At 43.4% G+C, this 22,059-nt stretch overlaps 1 protein-coding gene across 5 annotated transcripts in view; it reads right to left on the reverse strand.

Annotated features, from left to right (window-relative positions):
• The window catches only part of LOC142775820 (uncharacterized), a 69,916-nt gene extending 47,857 nt beyond the window's left edge, over nucleotides 1-22,059 (reverse strand). For 2 of the 5 annotated variants that reach the window (XR_012887047.1, XR_012887044.1), the window contains exons 1-2: nucleotides 21,970-22,059; nucleotides 17,722-17,870 (exon numbers count right to left, since the gene is read on the reverse strand). The gene's annotated coding sequence lies outside the window, so the exon portion shown is untranslated. The other 3 variants (XR_012887048.1, XR_012887046.1, XR_012887045.1) reach the window with 3 other exon arrangements.

Consider the following 22,059-nt stretch of genomic DNA (forward strand, 5'->3'; position numbering starts at 1 on the left):
CTCCGACGTCAGCGTAACCCTGGCCGACTGGGCTGGCCCTACGTCATCTCCTGACACCGATCTCCGACGACAGCGTAGCTCTGACCAACTGGACTTGCCCTACGCCATCTCCTGACGCCGACAAGAGCTCTCGCAAGTGGTGCCCCGTCCTTGGACTCCTGTGACCGTGTTTCCATCTTTCCTATCTCTCCTATCCCCTTATATGTCCTCCCTCGTTGTACCAGCGCATATCTCTCTCTATTTATATATACCTTTAATCCTATCCTTTTAATCCCTCCTGACCCCATCAATTGTGAGCTACTGTAGAGGTGTCGCAACCTGGTGCAGACAGTTACGGGGCTCACTTTTCTCTTCCCTCTTATAACCACTTCTCTCTCTCTTTCTGTACACATGTTCAGGCTTGTGAACTCAGGCGAACATACTTTTACCTTTATTTTGTAGGCTTTGCTTTTTTGCCCTTAGAAGGAGAGAATAGCGTTTACATTCTCGGTAGCAGAGAATTAGCCGCCGCCTATGGGAGGCGCAAAGCTAGTGTTGGTGACCCTGTTTGACCGATAGGCCATAATGACAAACGAGGCTACAGACAGTGAAGAAAATTATTGTTACGAGAAAGCAGACAGAGAATATACAAGATATTTACACCATTCCAAAGCGTGGACAACATGGGTATAAAAGCACGCACCAGTCTCAAATCACGTTGCCATGTTCCTCGATGATCTTCTTTGGCCTTTAGTATGAGATATATTAGGGCAGCAAAACAGTAAAGATATACTCGCACTTTTCAACATGTCACAAATGGAACACAATTTCCTAAAAATATAAAAATGATGTTATTAGTAAACTTTGGGATATTGCACTGGTTTGTTTATTTTAGTGATTTAGTATTTTACTCAAGATCGCTCGTGGGCGGCTGGGTAGGAGCCGTTACACTTCGATGTGGTCAGGCAGTGTTGTGTTAGTATTGAACACCGCACTTGGAAATATCGTGCTCGACTGCTGACCCGAAAGTTGCGGGATCGAGTCCCGGCCGCGGTGGCCACATTTTCGATGCAGGCGAAAATGCTTGAGGTTTGTATAGATTAGGCACTCATTCAAAAACACCAGACACTCGAAATTTCCACAGCCCTCTATTCCGGCGTCTTTCGTTATCTTGTCGTATTATGGGGACATTAAACTCTAGCAATTAAAAAAACACCTTAGGCAGGGGTATAGCCAGAAATTTTTTTTCAGGGGGAGGGCGATTCAAGTATACTTTATGTATTTTCATGCGTGCGTTTATATGTGGGCCTATATATATAAACAAGCAAAGTTTAAAAATCACCCCGCCGCGGTGGTCTAGTGGCTAAGGTACTCGGCGGCTGACCCGCAGGTTGCGGGATGGAATCACGGCTGCGGCGGCTGAATTTCCGATGGAGGCGGAAATGTTGTAGGCCCGTGTGCTCAGATTTGGGTGCATGCACGTTAAAGAACCCCAGGTGGTTGAAATTCCTGGAGCCCTCCACTACGGCGCCTCTCATAATCATAGCGTGGTTTTGGGACGTTAAACCCCACAAATCAATAAATCAATCAAAGTTTGAAAATTATTTAGAGGGTGGCAGAGGGTTTTAACCCTCTAATTCCCCACCCCCACCACACACACGCATACACTCACCTACACCCAGGAGACTTAGGCATCCAAAGTTCATTAAGTTCGCTAAGAAAAAAAAGGAACATATCACGAACTCGTGTGTTTGGTTTCCCTTTGCAGCAGGCTCATGCAAGTATAGGATGCCTGAGACAATAAAGTATCGCCAGACTATTAGCTTGCATGACTTCCAAGTGGCCCGTTGTAAATGCGCGTACTTATACGCGATAGGAATAAGCACCCACACGTATAGCATTATGTAGTCCACAGTGTATACATGCGAGACTTCCATCGAAAGTGCTGCTATACAAATGGAGTTTCCGATGAAAGCCTGTGCATGAGCACACAGGAAGTAAAGTAGGTTTAGTCCGATTACGACCAGCTATAAGGCAGCTCCACATGCGGTCGTTATTGTCTCAAAATATATATACATCTGTCACGATTTCGTTGAATCACTTACAAGCTGAACTTATTTTCAATATTAAGAGTCAATAAACTGTGTTTTGAATTATTTTCGATGCCCTTTCATGCACTTGTGAATACAAAAACTCAAATTAATGTGTGGATATAGTAAATTGAAAATAAATTTAAAGGACATTGATAACGGTTGCTGGTCAATGACATAAACTCCCGCTGGCACAGTGTTTGCAATAACAAATAAAGGAATAAAGTACGAAATTTCTAATATTGCAGCATAAGGACTGTGCTTATTTGTATTACAATTTTTATTTTCCTTTTTTTTCGCTACAGACTGGTATTGACAATGTCAGCTAGACAACAAGGCCAAGCTGTCAAGACCCCTACAGGCCACAAGTGTCCGTTGAAGCGCCGACAGTGACAGTCTTCATCGGCGAATCGGAAGTGGTCTCAGAATGCGACGAAGAGGTCCAAACGACGCAGCAGGACAGGTTGTCTAGTTTGACAAAGGTGAAACCAAGCTTTCAGCCAAAACAAAGCCGTTGTCCACCACAGCAAAGTCAGCACTTGCTCCAGAGCCTAACCACCAAATGAACCTGGCAGCAGCCACGATCAAGTGGGTGACCATTTACCGAGCCCTCAAGTCTGCATGAATACGTCGACAACCGCGTTCCTGGCTGTGGTAGAATGGCTAAATTCTTGCGAGTCACCTGTGATGCAGAAAGAAATAACGAAATAACCACAAGAAAAACGGTGTCATACACAGAAGTTCGCCAAGCTATGCAGACCGATGCGATGAGCTACAAGACACAAACAATAGCCCCCGCGGGAACTGCGAGGTCACAGCAAACTCTGCAGGGACACCAAGCAGGCTGGGCAGCTCTAGACGCTGACAATACTCGTTGTGTATCTGAAGGCAAAACTTTCGAAGAAGCTAGAAGTAAGCCTACGAACCATGTGACAGTCGCGCATCTACGGGAAAAGACGTTCACGCAACTTGGCGCAAGTGCTTCTGCACAGACGGTTCATTATGCCTCAAGTGGTGAGGCCACCAAGAACGCAGTACCTGGTCACACAAATGTGGTACTGCAAGTGCAGAAGGCGTCCACACAGTTTGAAGATAAGCGGAGCAGCTTTAGCGCTCCCGCGCGAGAATATCAATGATGCTTCTCGCTGCGAAAATCATGAAAAACGCAAAAGGTGGAATCCTCGCCCAGGCTAGGTCTGCGATGCGACAGGGCAACCCATTCACGCAACTTGTAAATTGAAGGGCGTGTCGACAATGGCAGCACAGGACATGCGTGACTTCGCACGTCGTACAACTTCTCTGTCTTCGGGTGGTAGGCAAGTAAAGGAAACTAATACTGATCAATCAGCACAGAACGCTTCTTCCGTGCTGCTCAAAGGAGTGTGGAACCCAGCGATTTATTTATCACCGAGCACGCCACCATACGACAACACAAGGAAACTCTGTTAAAATGCGCAGGCAGCGAGAAACCCTCAGTTCAAAAAGCACTGACAAGCAGTTGTTCAGCCATATCTGCATCATTCAGTCAAGCAGGTCAGGGAGACCCTGCCACCCAACAAGGAAAATAATAACCAGAAAATCACTTTCAATCACCACTCAGCAGCACAGCCCCGCCCGGCTCCTCCATTTAAGCCTAAAGTGACCAGTTTGTCGATTATCAAGACAAAAGACGAAAAGAGGATCACTTTCGAACGATACTCCTCACACAAGCGTGTAGCAACAGGCGCGGCAAAAACTCTTGCTAGCCCAGGTGACAAAGCTTACCAAGACGAAGAGGCCAGCTATTCGTGTGTTACCAACATTCTTGTAGACGAGAATGCAACAGACCGAGAGATCGCCTGGCAACCCTTGCAGTCAACGCCGAAAGAAGCAGATGACTTCTCGCCATTATGCAGCACACAACTGGAGGTAAGCATATTATATTTGTGCTTGCGCTAAAAAAACTGGAAATACTTCTACAGGAGCAGTTTAACATGCATGAATAACTAACTTTTTATTCCCATCGATTCAACTAGAACAGTCAGTCGTATACCTCGTTCACTAAGTTATCCACTGAGGTGAGCAATTTAGCCACCCGAACAGCAGCATTCAGCAGAATGAAATGAAAACGGCTTGACGTAAACGCAGGTGCCATGGCTAAACTATTGACTATTATGAGCGGTATTTCTTGCTTCCTGTCTTATCATGAAACGAAGTCACGGTGAATAAATGATATGGCTTCTGTGCCGAAAGAAAATGAACATTCACGCTTTACATAAATTTGCCTCCTTGCATAACAGTGATAATTCCCATTACTGATTTATTTTCTTTATGTACCACCTGACACAATTATGCAACTCCAGTGGATACCTTTTTCAATTGTAGTGTGACCTAAATCACCTCAGAAGCACCACCTTACTTGCAATCAGCCACGTCTAACTCCGATTTGCCAATAGTTGCTCTCATAATAACTGGCATGATATGTAGCACAACACGATCGTGCCTTACAGAAATTTAAGTCCATTTTGTCTGACCCTCATTTTATCCCTCACTATGCATACCACATGGCAATAGCACATAGTTTTTTTTTTCATATAGTAACATATTCAGCTACTTCACAGAGTGTCCATTAGCGATTGTTGGAATTGTCAGTGTAAGCATTTGAATTATGACTAAAGGCTTCGACACGGATCATATGTTTATATATCATCAAAAAGGGGCGGCCTTTCGTACGATGTTCAACCATATTAGCTCGTAAAGGCGCCGTAAAAACGAGTGTTTAGTTCATCTTTGTAAGCTCTCTCATGTATTCTTCAAACAGTTTCTCTATTTAGCGAAGAATATTCCAAAGATTCTTTTCAACAGCAGAACTGTTTAAGCTTGCAATCTCTGATCGGGCCGAACGTTAACTGTCATACTCGTGCCTCCACCTTTGAAGTTCAAAGTGTCTAACGCAGTGATGTGGAAAGGAGAAAAGAGTAGGAAAGGAGAAAGAAAGAGAGAATTTAAACAAAAAAAACTTTCATGGCAAGGCGAGATTCGAATTCGTGTACCCATGATACGAAAGAGAACGTCAATACGAGTACTATGCGCCCACGCACGTAGAGCATGCACTTATGGGAAGCATATGATCGAGTTGTTGTAAGGATTTTGGGGGGATCTTACTATCAGCTAGAAAATGTGAAAGCTAGAGAAAGAGAGAACCACAGACAGTGAATAAAATGGAGGGGGAAGAAAGAGGGAGACATTGAAGGAGAGGTACAAGTAGAGCGTAAAAAAGGGAGAGATAAAAAAACAGAAAGAGGTACCGTAATACGGAAAAAAAGAAAGTGGCGCGGCGGAGGCAATAAAACTCTGGTGGGCACAGTCTCAAGACGAACACTAAGAAATGGCACACACTGAGTTAGGTGCTAAAAGTTGGGCGTGGCTTTGCTAAAGAATCCCTACACCTTTGCTTAGCTAATCCACCCCAGCTCTGCTGGTCATTGGTAATTTGCCTAAATGTTTCATCCGACTTATTCAATAAGACATGCAATGAGGTGTTTTAACGATAGGATTGTTGAAGAAGCCGTCAAGTGCCTATAAAAAAGGACGCCACAGAACAAATGAATGAAGGTTGCAGCAACCTTACGGTGGAGTGTGCCTTCTTGGGCGAATGAGAAAAGCCTTCTTGCAGGCTTGTGCCTTACAGTGGCAAAATGAGATACGCAGCAAAGGACAAACGAGAGGGCTCTATAAGCGAATTTCATTGAAAAGTATTTCTCGTGCATGAGTCTTTTTCTGCAAGCGTTACCTCGCCACTGTCTCGGAAAGCATAACTCTACCAGCTTGCTGTATGCTGACTCTACTTGCCCATAGCGCATAATTTCAAATGTTTCACGAATTTAGCGGACAGCCTTACAATGTCAGTATCATTTTTAACCTGCACTCAAACTAATATGTTTTATTACGTGATGCACAAGTCACCTCGAAACAAAGCAAGCACCCGGAAGTGTTGGACCATTGCAGAAGTGGACAGCCTGCTCAAACAGAAGAAGGTAAGCACGAATTTTTACAGACCTTTGCTCACTCAATCTAGCAGAAGATGGTTGGTTAATGCAGTCTTCTCCAAACCAAACGAATGCGTTCATAAGCAGCGCATGAAAAACATTCACGGTCACTGATCACGAACTCTCGTCGAAGAACCCTCGGTAAAATACTTGGTATTTTACCTAATTTTTGCATTTAGAAAAATAGATAAAATGTTGCGTATTTCAATAGGACATCCTTGGATATCATGGTGACTTTTCAGGTTATGTCGCAGGTTAGATCAAGTTAAGCACGTGCACTCCAATTATTGCTTGTTCTGTTTTCCATTTGGGAGATCAATACGGCAGAAATACTCTTGGTTCTATTGGTTATTACGTAATATCGAGACGTACCGAACGACACCTAATCACTATGTTCCCAAGGGCACATCACAATGATGATTAATGTCATAAAATAAGAGACACCATCAATAGAATTGTAATTTGTACAATACACGCTCTAAGACTACTGTGTTTACATAGTAAGAGAAATGCAGATGGCACTTTTCTACCAGCAAAACACGTCGTGAAAGGCTGCTCATGCGCCCATTGCTCACTTGCAAAAGCTCAAGCCTGGGCACTTATGGGCATATACATACTTTTGTAGAAATGTATTTATTTATTTACTTAACCACACAAGAAACCGAGAGAAAGAGACTACGCAAAGGGAGAAAATAAAGAAAAGCAATGAAGCCTACCTAGCTCAGCTCCTCCTTCAGGAGTGTGGCAGTTTGGGCTAGTTGGTATGAGGTGACGATACTGATAGCGCGAGAACAAAATGACGAACAAGAGACAAGAAGGACATGAGCACTAACTTCCAACTGAGTTTATTGCGCAGAGCGCGAAAACATATAGAGGAGACAGTACACCATGTGATAAAAACCATGTGGCACGAAGAGCAATACATGAGTAAGCGGGGAAAAACAAAAGCACAGAAAAAAGCAAAGAAAATTCTATAAGGAAACGAAACAGAAAACTAAAAGTAATGTAACTACTTCCGCGCACCGAAACCTTCGATGAACCTTAGTGCCTTCTCAGACAGAAACACGGGAGGGGGTCTTGCTAATGCATGACACCTCTTCGAGTGCCCTCTGCGCGGCCTCGATGATAACTCGGGTACGCTCATCCCTTTGCTTATACAGCGTCACTGTGTCTATGAAAAGAGGCACACAGTTGCCCTCAGTGCAGTGCTGAGCAGGAAAACCATTTTTCCCGTTTCTAACATTGTTAGCGTATTCTCTCAGTTGATCGTTCAGACAGCTTCCGGTCGTTCCGACATAACAAGCACATAACATGGAAGGGGGTCTTATAGACAACTTCCCTGACCCAGAGCGACAGAAAGAGGCCCGCGTGATTGCGGACCACAGAAAAAAGAGATACCCGAAAAACTTCATTTGAGCCACCACACATAGGACGATAGTTATAGCGCGAGAACAAAACGACGACACAGAGACAAGAAGGACACCAATGACAGGAGCGCTCGTGTCTTTCGTGTCCTTCTTGTCTCTGTGTCGTCGTTTTGTTCTCGCGCTATAACCATAGCCATGCCATACCAACTAGCCCAAGCTGCCACACCACCCGCAGCGCACAGAAGCAGAGGATACAAAAACCCCAATCAACCATAATTGGCAGCCCCCCGAAAAGCGTAGCGGTTCTATACATTCAGGGAACCAGCGAGATGTTGGCGCGGATCTTCAAAAAGGAAGGGGTTCAAATCGCGCACGTGCCTTAGTGTATGCTGGGCCGCCTCCTCCCCAGCCCGAAAGACCGGACAACACTGGACAGGACCCCCGAATTCGTTTACGAAATTCCGTGCGCCGAGTGCCCCCTCGTCGTATATCGGCAAAACGAAAAACCCACCGGAATGACTGAAGCAACACGCCAACGATGTGCGGAGGTTCTACAAAGAGCGTAGCGCAGTCGCCGAACATGTTGAGACGTTGGATCACCCGATAATTTTAGAAGCGACGGCCATCCTTGAAAGCGAGCCGAACTGGAGAAGGTTGTTACTGGAGTCGTGGCACATACAGAGGACAGCCCATAACATCAACCGCTCTCTTGGAACCCTTCCCTCAGTGTATGCACGCGGACTGCACCCCACAGCAAAACGAGAGAGAAAGAAAAACAGTCAAGCAGCTCGGAGCAACGTACGTAAACAGAGGTCACGTGGGACTCCGAGAAGGCGTGGGGCGCAGCGCGATCTATTCTCGCACGAAGCAAATGACTATGAATGGGGGGGGGAACGAGAGAAAGGAAGAAATAAGCGCATGCGCACAAGAAGCAGACCGGTATGCCACCCTCAGTCGACTGGAACTACCACCAAGAAGGCCAGCGGTACAGTGATGTGCACATTTTAACACGGGCCAGAGTGGAACTCATGATATGAAGCCGATTCGTTCAGGGAGAGGCAAAACCGTTCCGCCATGGCCTCGAAGGCCAGTAGGAGCACAACCGCGAAATTGCGCTCGTGCGAGCCACCTGGTAGGGCCCTGAGCGCCACTCGAAGTCCCGCAGCAAGAACACTGAGGCTGTCGTTCCTCGTTTGGATGTCCCGTTGCTGTGAGGTCAAAGTAGTGGGGTCAGTCGTCGTGCTTCTGATGACGGGGACAGGAACCGGCGGTTGTGAGAAAGCATGCGGTGTCTGCGTTGCCGTCGAGCGCTTTTGGACGACGGTAGGGGCAGGCTGAGCTGTGGATGAAGGCGGGGCCGTCGTCATTGTAGTGGGCACGATGGGCGCACTCGTTGTAGGACGAAGGGTGACCTCCGAGGTAGTGTGGCCGGTACCGGCGAGCGCATCTCGGAAGGAGCATCCCTTGATATAGAGGCGTTGCTGCCAGGGATCCTAGCATGCTGCAGGGCTTGGCAGCGAGTCACGGTGCCCTAGGTTGAGGCCATGATAACCGCGGCCCTGCAATAAAGCTGCCAGGCTGGACAGCGGGACTCGGTTGCAGGGTGTTTCCCGCTGCAGTTTATGCAACGAGGGTGTGCTGCACACGATCCTGCGGCGTGCTTGAGGCTGCAGCGCAGGCACCATTCGTCTCAATAGCAGGTGGCAGTCGCGTGCCCGAAGCAGCCGCAATGAGACCACTGCAGGAGCCGTGGCTGACGGGGTCGAACTGGGCGCCTTTGTTTGTAAAGCAGTATATCCGGCGGGACGGCAGTCCCAGCGAAGGTGAGGGTGAGACACGAGGGGCACAGGTGATGCAATGTTGTCGGCGAGGTCCTCGAAGGGGATCGTTGGGTCCACTCCAAAGACCATGCCAACACAGGTGTTCAGGTCGAGTTGTTTGGCTCGAACTTTGGTCGCGCAGATCGCTCCAACCTGAAGTAGGGCAGTCAGATCGATGGTAGGGTAGGTGTCGACAGAAACAAGGTTGCACCGAAAATCGACCCGCACAACGCTGGGTGGCTGGGAACCCCGAAATGAACGCGGCGATCGCATCCCCCGACGCACCCAGGAAGTTGGCCTTCCCGACAGGCCGAAAGACGATGGTGGCCACATATCCACTCGACAGAGGGTCACCAACAATGTAGGGACCGTCAGAACGCGGAGGCGTGCTTGGGGGCACACCACGCTCACTGGAGGCGGGCACCGTTTGCTCGGCAGTCCCAGTAGTACAGTGCCAGTATTTGAAGGAGATGAGGAGGTGTTGTTGCCAGGAGGGTATCCTTCGCAGATAGACAAGGCCGTGGCAAGAGACGAGCAAGCTCCGGTGTGCGCCTTCGCTTTGCTCGAAGCCGGGGAGAGAGCAGCAGTGTGATGACTGCTGACTTTCTGCGGCTGGGTTTTCTTGGAGCGTGCTGGCCTGGATTGTACCTGCTGCTGCTGTGCTGGCACTGAAAATGGTGCCGAGGCTGCCACGACGGCATCCTGATGTGTTGTTTTTTTTTTTTTCGGTTGAATCGCTGAGGTGCCATATGTAGCCCTTAAAAGGTCTGCGCGCTAAGAGCGCTGAGCGAAGATCGGGGTAAAGATGGAAGAGCAAAAACATGCGTCCTTCTTGGTTGAAATCTCATCCGCCTTTTTTTTTTCCTTACTCATGCATTGCTCTTTGTGCCACATGGTTTTTGTCACATGGTTTACTGTCTCCTCTATATGTTTTCGCACTCTGCGCAATAAACTCAGTTGGAAGTTAGCACTCGTGTCCTTCTTGTCTCTTTGTCGTCGTTCTGTTCTCGCGCTATAACTATCGTCCTCCTTCAGGCTTCGAATCACTTGCGTGACGCTACTATACTTTTAATTAAAATATGCTGTTCACATGGCTTAATCTTGCACATGTGCACGTGTTTCCAAAATGCTTCCTTAAATATATGCAAAAATTCCCTTAAAAAGTAAGTATACCGAGAAGTGTACTACACAGATCCCTCAAATCATTTTTAATCACTCTTTGTTCTTCTTGTAACGCACAGTCGCATTGACTGTCGCTCGCCACTTAAGCCGGCAGGACATTTTCGTTGCACAATTTAGATATATTTGTCACACACACCTCAGTAAACTTGAGTATAGGTTTGAGTTAGCTCAGTATCACTCAGGAACAGTTAAAGCACGTCACTAATTGAGATCGATTGTTATAGCTCTTGTTCTGAACACTTTCTTTTCAAGTGCACATTCACCCAATAAAATAAGCCAGTTTGTTCTTTTCTTCGCCCTTGCGGCGGAAGTGCCCTTATTGTTTTCCTCGCGAATATGTAATCGCCATGATCTCTAAATATACTACTTTTTCTTCGTTTCACCGAAATCACGGAGCAAAGAGCAATTGTAAGTGAGAAACCTTGACATAACGAAGTCGGTAAAACAGCAATGTACTTCATTATAAAAAAAACTTCCTGAAATTGAAATATAAAACTTCATGCGATGTCTAATCACCAAATGCTTCTTTTTTTTCTTTTTCATTGATGTTTTATGGTCACGAATTTGTGACAAAAATTAGATAGACGCCTTTAAATCGATAATTTTGTTCATTTGCTATGCAGGCGTTTGACCGGACAACGTTTATTGATACCCGAATAAACTGTTTCTGACCAGCCAACTTCCGAGTTAATAATAATAAAAGTAGTTTATATTAAGCAATAATTGCTACTGTTTTACGAGCCCAAACCATGATATGTTCGCAATGGCGTAGCCAGGAGTGTGCACACCGGGCATGTGTACCTCCCCCTTCCCCGTATCGTTTTTCTGTTTTACCAAGGAATAGAGGTCCCAAAAATGACACTCGACCACATCTGTCTCATGAATACCAATTCATATTAAGGGGGTGCCCCCCTTTTCCGAAAAAGATTTCTGTACACTCGACCACATCTGCCTCATGGCTACAAATTCATATGAAGGGGGTGCCCCCCTCTTCAGAAAAAGATTTCTGTCTACGCCCCTGTATGATTGTGAGGGACCCCATGATGGGTGACTCCAGATTATTTTCGACAACCTAAAGTGCTCAAAGGCGAACATAAACGTTTTTTTTTTTTCAATTTCGCACTTATCGAAACGCAGCCACCGTCGTAGGGAAGCAAACCCGCACCCTTGAGCTTCGCAGTAGTGCGGCAACTTTCATGCCTCCGGCTGTTTCCTGGGTAGTTTCTGTGTAGGTTTCATGACTAAAGTAGTACGCTCTGCTGTAACCTAAGGCACGAGATCGTAAAATGGGTCTACGTAGAAACGCTTTCGCTTGACTAATTGGCTCATTTCCTGGGTGTTACAGAAATGCAGCTTTGGAAATGTGACCCTGTATGCTTAAGGCGAAAATCGCAGTTGCTCGCGACAGATGTTGCCAATACGTCATGGAAAGTGATCGAAATGAAGGCCACTGACTTGGCCTCAGGGAGGAATTGTTTTTTCGGGTGTTCGAGTTCGTTGCTGCAAATTTTGCGAGAGCAAGGGCACAGGCAGAGCATTGAGATTGAGAAACTAATTATTATCTTGATCTTTGAATGAATGATTCGCGTGCAGCACTTCAAGCTATCCATGTGCAGAGGTTTGATTCCGCAGACGTGTGCTGGGGTCAATACAAGTGGAGCTAAATACATTTGCTCGATCATGTACATACGTGTCCACTGATAAAGGGAACACCTGTGTGCACAGCATGCTTAGATTTTCCTACCTTACGGAGGCATAGTAGCTTAAATCTCCATCAAACTATAGTGGTAGTTGAAAGTTCTGACTCCTATTGACACACTGATGATGTGCATGAAGATTGTTTTCATAACCACTTGCTGTTAGAGGGCCAGCAATATTGATGGCGTGCATTCGAGTGTTCCCTTCAAAAGTGGATGCTACTGTACATGATTTCTCTAGTCTTTATAAAGAGCTTTAAATGTTATTGAACAATCTCTGCTTGAGCTAAATCTAAGCAAACAAAAAAGCGAAAAAAAAAAACAAAACAAAGAAAGCTGTTTTCCAAAAACTCCATACTGTGGGCCCGAATAGCACTGACCTTTTTGCATAATTCGCCATTCAAACCTAATAAAGTCTTCGGAAACAAAAAAGCGTAATTTTAAAAGCCATAAGAGATATAATGCCCAATGTTCAATGTTTGTTATTTTTTTAAAGGCTCAATAAATATGCATTCTGTTCTACTTAGGGAAAAAAAGGCCTATCAACGGTGTGGCACATATATCAACCCAGATGACGTCCAGCAACAACCCAGATGACGTCCCACCAGTAGTGACAGAATAAATAAAGAAAGCCTAGGAGGAAACGTAAAGAGACGAAGCTGCTGGTTAGGATGGGGTAACATAATATTTGCTGAAAGACGAAGAACAGATTGTGTTAAAAAAACTAGCGACCATGTTTACAAAGTGTCTCCTGAGAGAAAAGTTACCAGAATTTAAAAAGAATGCTAACATCCTCTTATTGGATAAGAAAGAAGATAACAAGGACTTGAAGAATTACAGACCGTTCAGCTTGCTCTCCGTCTTGTACAAGCTGTTTACAAAGGGTAACAGAATCAAGACAACATCAGAATTCAATCAAACAAAGAAACAATCACGATTTCGAACAGGCTACTCAACAATCGACCACTCTTATACTATCAATCGTGCAATAGAGATATGCTCAGAATACAATCAAGCATTACACATAGCGTTCATATAGATTACGAGAAGGCATTTAATTCAGTAGAAATATCAGCACTCATGCAGACATTGCGAAATAAGGGCATAGACAAAGAATATATAAACATCCTGGAAAAAATCTACAGAGGATCAACTGCCACATAGTGCTCCACAAAGAAAGCGACAGAATACCACTCAAGAAGGGTGTAAGACAAGGGGACATAATCTCCTCAATGCTATTTACCTCGTGTTTACAGGAGGTTTTCAGAGGCCTAGAGTGGGAAGTGTTAGGGATAAAAGTTAATAGAGAGTATACTTAGTAACCTGCGCTATGCCGATGACATTACATAGCTAAGTAACTCATGGGACGAATTGCAGTTCATGATTACTCAAAACTAGACAAGGATGGTAGAAAGGTAAGTCTTAAAATTAATCTGCACAAAACGAAAGTAATGTACAACAACTTCAGAAGCGAATGGCGCTTCGAGATAGGTAGCAGTGCACTTGGTAGTAGGGCACTTGATGTTGCAAAAGAGTACGTCTAGTGAGGAGAGGTAGTAACCGCGGAGTAGAAGCACGAGATTGAATTAACTAGAAGTATAAGAATGGGGTGGAGAACATTTGGCAAGCATTCTAAAATCATTATAGGTAAATTACCACTACTCATCAAAAGGAAGGTATACAACAGCTGCATCCTACCAGTACTTACCTACGAAGCAGAAACCTGGAGGATTACAAAGAGGGTTACACTTAAGTTGAGGACAACGCAATAGCAAGCAATAGAAAAGAAAATGATAGGTGTAACCCTAAGGGACAGACGGAGAGCAGAGTATATCAAGGAACAAACTGGTGTTAAGGACATCATAGTCGAAGTCACGAATAAGAAATAATGGTCGTGGGCAGGGCACGTTGCCGAATGTAAGATAACCGCTGGTCATTAGGGATCACAGACTAGATTCCAAGAGAAGGAACGCAGGTGAGGGGGAGATAGAAAGTGAGGTGGGCAGATACATTAAAATGTTTGTGCATGTAAAGTGACAGCAGCAAATGCAGGACAGAGTTGCCTGGCGGATCAAGCGAGAGGCATTCGTCTTGCGCTGGGCGTAGTCAGGCTGCTGATGATAATGATGGCGACGCCATTTCTCTTAAGGTATACACTGTGGCCCCTTCCAAGCTACCCTGCAAGGCGGCCGTGTCAAATAGCTTCGTTTGCAAAATTATTCTAAAGATTTTTTATTAATAACACTAAGTATTTGCCCTGTATCTGAGTCGTCTCTTGTAATGGCTATCTCACGCTCCTTCTAATAATTATCGTGCTAATAACTGATCAATCACTTTGTGAAAGTATATCTAGAATAGGTGGGGACACTTAATGCCATCTATAAACTAGCGTATTGCAATTTTCATAACATGCTTCATATTTAAGGCTATGTTTGATAAAGCGAAGAGCAGACCAACGGGCCCAAAATTCTACTCTGTCAAAGTTGTTATTGTACGACTGCCAGTTGTTTGATCTCCGCGTAACATACATTTACTTTCGCTTCTGAATTTCCTTGTGTAATTTTGAACTTCAAACAAGAGCTGAAGTCTCATACAAAAGCTGGAAGCCTTGCTGAACAAAATGTTCTTGCCAACCCTCTCAATTACACATTCTTACTTTTGCGCGCCTGGCCTCCATGGCTGCGTCCCCTCCACCATATTTACCACAGCATTCAGAGCAATGATCAACATCTCTGGACATTAATTTGTAAGACTTCGATTGAACTGCAGAGAAAAATACTTTTCAAAGATTTTTTTCCAAAATTCGGCCTCGACTTCTCTTTTTGGTAGTGCTTTATCTAATGCTGCCGCTTTGGATTTTAGCTACAAGTGCACTTGTAGCCACATTCGGTTTTCTGAGAACCACAACAGTGACCAGCTATACTTTCTTCCTTCTCCAGTTCCCAATCTTACAATAACATTTCCTTGCTTATTTTTTTATGTCAATTCACTTATTCACAATTTAATTTGCAATTACTCCACTTCATATATTTATTGAAGGAAAACCAACACAAAATTTCTCGGGTGAGATGCCCTGCAAATTCATTTCCAGTGAGCATGCGCATATGATCTGCCAAAGATAAACACCAAATAAGGCTCGGAAGCTATTTCACAGCAATTTTCAAATTTCAATTTGGAGATTATGAACACCATTAAGAAGGACCCATTGGGACTCCCTTACTTCCCTCACGTCAACATGGTGCAGTCAGTAAAACAAGTTATGATGACGTCATAGCCGCGGTTTTTGTCGTGTTAGTTCCAGCAGTCCATACTTCTCGGCCGTGCATTGAAAGTTTTGTCTTTGGTGGCACTCCAGTCCCGTTTTCTATTCAAAAGGACTTCATGATCCCGACCGTTCCAAAGTGAGTCATAGTTCTGTGTGCTGATGTGGTTGAGAGCTGCACACACTGGGTGGCCATAGTTGCTCCTGGCAGCTATTCGTTTTTGGAGCTTTCTCAAACCGAAACTGGTCGATAATGAGCGGCATATAATTAATTATTTGTCATGCACTACAGCAAACGATGTGTCGCGTTAGGACTACTAGGCACCCAGAAACTATTTGCAGCAAAAAAAAAAATGTGAGGCCAAAAGATTTGTGTCGGCACCCCTTTATTGAGACCAGAAAAAGAGGGAAGTTTACAATGTAAACATGATTCCAAAAAAAGCACTCATTCGATTCACCATGATAAAAACCGTTGGTTTCAAGCAATATTTCTCTGACGTATACAATCTGCAATGGCTGTTTGCTGCTGCAGCACACAACGGCGTGCCATAACACCGGAAGACATCATCTTAATTTGTGACAACAGAGTGATAAAGTTGGGGTGATTTCCATGTAAAAGCTCGCTGGGATTTGTCGTAGTCCCAGCGCACTAGATCATGATGTTATTTTCCTCTAGGAACAGAACTAGCTGGATGTTCTGCTTCCAGAACTCCAAGAATTGTGGAGGCCCAACATTAGTAGTCACTATGGAAGTCGTCTTGATTTTTAATAAACGGGATATGATAGAAAGCATGAAGAGAGTAGACAAGAGAGTTTTTCAGTTATTAAGAACCCAAAAAATTTTTTAGGAACATCAGCATCACTAGGAGATTATGTGAGAAATTTCAACAACACCTTCTGCTTCTTTTCTTTTCTTTGAACACGAGTCAGGACACGCTCATATGGTCACGGTTAAAGAAACTGAAATTTGTAGGTTCTCAGCGAAACATGAAGCATACGTTGTTATTACAACCAAGCATTTTGTGGTTTTTAACAGAATTCCTAAATGCAGAACCCTAACCATCAAAGAGTATGTATTACACTTTTAACATCAAATTTTATTTACCCCCAAAGAAATTTTGGATCGGGCAAAAGAAGATTACACATGGTTGTCCTAAGTCGGGGGTCTCAGCAAGCAAGTGGCAATAATGACGTTTAGACTTGCAAGGGGCGAGATATGAATAAAGTCGAAGCGGGGAGTTGGGGCGAATCGAAGCTAGATGAAATTCGAACAAAATGCCAACTAATGTTGCCATTTGAAAGCAAGCATTTCCCATTGGTAATAAATAAGTAAATTTTGAAGGGGATATCATTAAAGGTTTCAATAAACATATCAATAATGACCTCCAGAATGAGTGCAACCTGGGAATCAATTCTGAAATATAGTTTTTGTTACACAGTCATGCCTTACAGCATGATGACCACATGAGGTGCCTTAAGGAAAGAAGGATAGAGCCCAATATGTAAGTCTCTGTGGCTTATGAAGAAACATCACGTGCGTAGCGGGCAATTAACAAAGTGTCCGTGGGCCACGTGTTTGAGATCCCTGTCTTAAGTAAAAACAGACTACGAATATACTTCACACGTGACATTTTTTTCTTTCCTGAATCAGGAGACTTTGCAATGGAAGTGGATTTAAATATTTACTCTGAATAAATAAATCTGCTTCACAAATGCTACTGATCATGAATCTAACGTGCCAAAACAAATAAAAAAAAAGGGGCGACCAATCTTGGCTAATAAATCATATCAAGTTTTAAAGCAACTCTGCAGGGTATGCCATAGTCTTGTAACCTGTACGATTCATGCAGACCTAGCGAGACATTCATTATAACTGGTCAAGTATTGAACAGATGCACTCTTCACTGATAGGTGATTTTATTAAAAATAAACCACCAGTTGAAAACAGCCGAGAAAAAGTTCAAAAAGCTAGTTGGTTCTTTTACTAGTGTTTAATAATTGTGCAGGCAGTGAAAAGGACAACCCAGAGGCCAGAAGGAAAGAAAATTGAAATACATCATGCTCTGTTGCAATTTGCACTAAGTGCTAAAAGTGTAAATATTCATTTAAACTACTATTTTGTCACTCTACTACAAAACTGTCCATTCCTGGTTTTAAAGCTACTGATATCAATACTTCAACACACTAATTCAGGAAAATATGGTGTTTTTTACCAGTCTAAACTGATTTAGTATTGTGCTTTAGAGTTCTTTGAAAGCAAATTGTTACAAAGGCATAGGAGAATTACCTAACTTACAGGACAAAAACTTTCGCTTAGCGTCTTCAAGGTGCTCAGAGGAAGTGGGGCACCATCGGATGTAACTGGAGATAACACTGGGAACAAGGTCAATCAAGCTGCTCAACAAGGTGTCCGCCAGCAGGCATGTGTGTTTCAGCAGTCGTAACCTGTGCACCCAATGCAAACAAGCTGTCGTCACACACACGAACATGCAAACACTAATTGCACTTACAATGCCCCTATTATGTGGAACTTAATCAAAGTATTATCATTGAAAAACACCTTGCAATGTCGACAGTGGTGCCAATGATACACAGAAAAAACTAAAATGGAAATTAATGGAACATTGGCCACAGAAAAGACAACAAGAAATAGTTTGGCTTTCGGTTTAAAAAATTTCAATAATTAAAAAAAACACCATGGAACATGCTGTCAAATAAAATACAAATCTTACAGTTTGATATTTAACAATTACATAGTAGACAAGCATAGTGAAGCCTTGCGATGGACATCAGAAGACTGGCCATGTCAGCACATCGTTCGATGCGACTGTGCTGTGGGCAGGCATGCCTCCACACCTAATTGTTAATCCCCAATATACACCTTTCAAAAACATACAAACAAGAAGACAATTCACCAGTAGCACACATACTTTTAAAAATGTTTCAAAAACAGTGATTTCTTCTACAACATTTATTGCGTCAAACCTAAAGTAGCTCTAGCTACAAGAAGCCAATCGAAGAACATAACATGCTAAGCCTGGTGCAAAATTACAAGGGACAGCATGCAGCAGCATTTCATAATTTCCCCAATATGACAAGAACCTGACACTTTGACTGGTAAGTGACATAAAGAGAAATCACCAATACATGAATGTCAATTCCAAAACTTATTTATCACAATAATATACAAAAGAATCCATACATATAGGTATAAAAAAGAATAATGCCTGTGCCTTTCTCCATCACAGCCCTATCAGCAATAGACATCTAAAATTTTATTGTACGGACTAAAGAAAAAATTTCTGGTGATCAAACACAAATATTTTCAAATTGGTTCAAATATTAGAGAAAAAGCGAAAAATTATCAAATTAAATATTTTCTTGATTATAAAGCAACACAAAATACAGAGTCGGCAAAGTTCATCCATTGAATAAAAAAAAAACATTCATGCTTGTATGCAATGCAGTGATGGAAGTGACATTTTGATTTTTGGAGCAGATTCTGGGGTAGAAAAATCGTGCTTCACAGCAGCCAATCTTTCAATTCAGTGGGGTTGCTTTATTTTACTAATTGCATAAAAATATACCTGGAAGATGGCTTTAGCACATGGCAATACAGTGAAAGATGGCTAAAGAACTAAAGCTTAGATACAAATGGGACATGAACAAGTGTAGCCATCTAGTGCCAAAACACAACTAAAGGTACGTCTAGTCTCCACCGGTTCCATGTGTAGCTAATTTTTGTTAATGATGAGTACAGCCATCAACGGTCATTACGTACGAAGTCTCGTGACTGTATAGTCATTAATGGAAGCAAAAAGGTCAAGAGATGAACTGGCTTCAATCATATAAAATACAACCTATATATAATCTGAAATAATAAAACAAAAGAATAGCATGCAGTCAGATGCACATACACTTTTGTGTACACTGAAAAAAAAAAAAGAGAATGTGATAGTACGGCCACTTACAGTGCATTTAAAGATACACACATTTCGTGGGCCTGGCGAAATCATTCGTTAGAACAAATACATATGTAAGCTGCTTAAGAGCGAGCCATCTTTACAGAAGAACTAGAAAGTATTGAAACAAACGTACCTAGCTTATATGTTAATTCAAGAACAGATTCCTCTCTTCATCAGCCACAGCTGCTCAATAGAGCAATTCTACACCTTACCCCCATGTCTCCCTCAAGACTAACAGTTTTCATACCTTATATTTTTGAAAGAAAAGTATTTACCAAGATCGAATAGTGAATTCCATGAAACAGCATGGTCTATTCTATTCATATCCAAAAAGCTATACACAGCTGAAAAATAAGAAAAAGAAAAGGAGAGCCTTCCAGCGAAAGAATATTGTGACACCACAAATTAAAAGAACTATCTTTTGCTTATGTATGCATGGGCCATTATGGCTCAGAAGTGGTCAAAACACGCTACACTATCGAGCTCTTTCACAATATATTTTTGTATATTTTCGAAAATGAACATCATCTACAACCTAGCACACGCTATTAAAATGCATGACACAGCACTCCCGTGTCTGAACTTCACGGCAGTGCTACTGTCCACCTTTTGTTTTCATTTATTCTGACTCATTGAATCTTCTCTCTGGGTAGGAGTGCCCCTTTTTGTATTGCAGAAGGGTCACTTATTGACTAGACTCAATGACTTTCCTCTTATAGATATTTTCAATGTGTGTACATCAATGTTTCTAACACCTGCCCACCCACTTCAAAGCAATTAGTTAAATGAAAGATATGAGCCTCAATGGCCAAAAATAAGCAAGGTATCCAAGTCGCACTTAGCATTGGTGGCTGCAAGAGTTGATTGATTGATATGTAGGGTTTAACGACCCAAAACCACCACATGATTATGAGAGACGCCATAGTTGAGGGCTCTGGAAATTATGACCACCTTGGATTCTTTAACGTGCACTCAAATCTAAGCACGCGAGCCTGCAACATTTCCGCCTCCATCGAAAATGGAGTCGCCGCAGCCGGGATTCGAAACCGTGACCTGCGTGTCAGTAGCCAAGTACCTTAGCCCGGCTGCGACTGCGGCGACTGTATTTCTGATGGAGGCGGAAATGCTGTAGGTCCGTGTGCTCAGATTTGGGTGCACGTTAAAGAACCCCAGGTGGTCGAAATTTCCGGAGCCCTCCACTACGGCGTCTCTCATATTTATATGGTGGTTTTGGGACGTTAAACCCCACATAGCAATCAATCAATCAAATCACTTCAACAAAGTGAAATTTTTCTAAGCTGCAAAGGCATGTGCTTATGCTTGACACAGTCATCACACTATTTCCAAGTGCTTTATGTTGCTTTTATGCTTTAGTTTCTGGTAATATTTCATATTGCCTTTCCAAGATATGTCACCTCAAATAACAGGTAATTTATTTTACGGGAAGAAACCGAAGAAACAAAGCCATAACATTTACAGGAAAGAAGGCATGTTGCGGCAACTGTCCAGTTTGAGAATATTAGGGGGACTTTTCTTTTTAGTAGAATTTTTGTGCCGGTTTAGCGGAATATGCATTTGAGTAGACCATGCCCGCCGTTGTACAATCAAAAGTTACTGGACGTTAGTAAAAATAGAGCTGCAGCTTCACATCTAAAATAAACGCTCAAATAGTTGGCAAATTCGAGTTGAAATCAGGCACAACACTGTCATGCATTTGAACAGTCAGGCATTAAATTCTGAAGGACGACGCCCAATGCAGTACGCATGAATTCATCGAGAATTTACGAGTACTACGCCACACAAAATAAGAAAAGTGATGCGATTCACCAAGAAACTAAGGCTCTAATTGACATGTGATGAATAAGCAACCATACGTAATGTTTGTCAATGTGTTGGCAAATAAAATACAGCCATGTCATAGCTTGGTCATGAGACAGAAACACATCTTCACCCCTTTGCCAGTTATTACCGATAACTACACAAGACGGAGTCACCTGAGCACGCAAAATCTACTAAAACAGACCTCATCCTTAATACGCAGCAATCGACGTGAAACTGCCGTGAATGAAAGAGACTCTAGTCTAGTAAGCAAACCTGAACAGGCCGTGACTAAGACAGTCTGCTCGACCTCAAGTGGAAGGTAATAAGACAAGTTATTTAGTTCGGCGGAAAAGGGAGCCTGGCATCTATGACATTACGAAACTGGCCTTGAACAGCTCGATCACACGAGGCCCTTTCGGGCCGATATCGTAACGCCATCAATGAAAAACAAGGCGAAATCGAACAAGAACACAAAGGGAAAAGTATTCTCACTAATCGTACTTGAGAAGGAGGCCTGTCAACAGTAAACGCCAGAGAAACACTTCCACGGCTGCTTCGTGTCGCAACCAACACAGGCACTGGCACTCATTCGTTTGCCGTTGACAGCTCACCCTTTGGAGAGCTCCGCCGACGATTGCTCTTCGAGGGACACAGTGAAAATGCGTCCCTTATCCTCTTACGCTACGTCAAACTACTATTCAACAAGAATGAATTCGATGTTGAGTGCGAGACAGCGCACTTTCAAGCACGGCACTCACCACTGCTCTCTTTCACAGCGGCTGGCGTTGCTCCGACGGCTAACGTGCGCTTTCAGGCAGGCTCACGCACGCGTACATACAAACCATGAC

Source organism: Rhipicephalus microplus, chromosome X (assembly GCF_043290135.1).
Source record: "Rhipicephalus microplus isolate Deutch F79 chromosome X, USDA_Rmic, whole genome shotgun sequence".
Classification (NCBI taxonomy): Eukaryota; Metazoa; Arthropoda; class Arachnida; order Ixodida; family Ixodidae; genus Rhipicephalus; species Rhipicephalus microplus.